Source organism: Triticum dicoccoides, unplaced genomic scaffold (assembly GCF_002162155.2).
Source record: "Triticum dicoccoides isolate Atlit2015 ecotype Zavitan unplaced genomic scaffold, WEW_v2.0 scaffold1844, whole genome shotgun sequence".
Taxonomy (NCBI): domain Eukaryota; kingdom Viridiplantae; phylum Streptophyta; class Magnoliopsida; order Poales; family Poaceae; genus Triticum; species Triticum dicoccoides.
Window position 1 is genome coordinate 1 of NW_021227448.1, and position 1,251 is coordinate 1,251.

The 1,251-nt window shown below is 49.3% G+C and overlaps 1 long non-coding RNA gene across 1 annotated transcript; it reads right to left on the reverse strand.

Moving 5' to 3' along the window:
• Positions 1 to 13: 13 nt before the first annotated feature.
• On the reverse strand, positions 14 to 827 carry LOC119344769. Its single transcript, XR_005166803.1, has 3 exons — positions 687 to 827; positions 486 to 603; positions 14 to 335 (listed from the first exon to the last, which is right to left on the reverse strand). It is a non-coding gene; the product is annotated as an uncharacterized LOC119344769 (long non-coding RNA).
• Positions 828 to 1,251: the final 424 nt, after the last annotated feature.

Sequence of the window (1,251 nt, forward strand, 5' to 3'; positions counted from 1 at the left end):
AACTATAGCAAGGTTCAGGGTACGGTGGCAGTTTAAAATTCAAATGCAAGGCAAACACAACACAACAAGATACAAACCTATCTGGGGTCCAAGGCTCAAGAGCCACAGATGCACACGATACAAACCCGAAGGGGGCCTTGGCTAATAAGACGAAACACACACGCACAAACACTAAACCGAGAAAGACCACAATAGCGACGACGAACATCAGCCTCCATCTCTATGACGCTCCTCCTTGTGTCAAAGAATGAAGGTGAAGTTGTCGAATGAGAGGAGCATCACGGATCTGGCGATGAAGATCCCTTGGTCGGAGGCCTTGTGTTCGATGAAGATCCCTATACAATAAGAGCTTTGTTAATTACAAATTTCCAATGGCCCATGCAAATGCAGAAAATCCGACCCAAGTCAGCCAAAAGTTTGGCAAGTTCGTTCCTCAAAATGAAGGTCGTAGAGTGCATCTATTAGAGCTACTTATCAGTATATACCTTGATGTGCGCCCGCAGAGTCTGGAACCAATATTGGATCTGATGGACCTCCATGCCAGTTTCGCGGCTGAGATTTGCGACCTGAGTCTGGTCGGGGTGGGGACATTTCTTGAACGCCCTGCGACACCGGCGGCAATGAGATTACAAACAGAAAGAAACTTAAGGCTGAAAGAGATGTAGTGTATGATTAGAGGTGCATACTCCTCGAGCACCAGAATCTGGCGCGGCGCGCGGCGGTGGCCGTCCATGGCTACCTGCAGCTACCAACCTCTCTCAAGCTCACGCTGGCCGGAGGAGAGCACTGGAGGAGAGGACTGGAGGAGGAACAGGACGGAAGAGAGATCTTGCTGCTCGGCTGTGTGACCTCCGGCTCGCCGTCGCTCCTACTTATATGCGCCGGACTGGTAACGCCAACGCCACTCAGTCATACGCCAGCCCTGCCAATCTTGTTACCATATGCTGTTTTTCGCACCGAAGTGAAACTGCCGGTTTGACTGCGCTCCTCTGCTGCTCATCGACCTCTCTCTCCTCCTCCTCCCAGCTTTCTCTGTTCGTCCATATCCTTTCTCGCTCGCGCAAACAGCTGGAGCCATTTAAGGCCAAGCCTCCTACTCGTTGTCCTCCTACTTTGCGCAGGCTACTCCAAAGCTAGCCTGGATACATACATACTCATAACCTAGTAGTGTATAATATTTCCTGACCTAATAACCATGCTTATCTATCTATCTTTTTTTAGGAAATCTTTCTATCTTTCTTATATTTACCA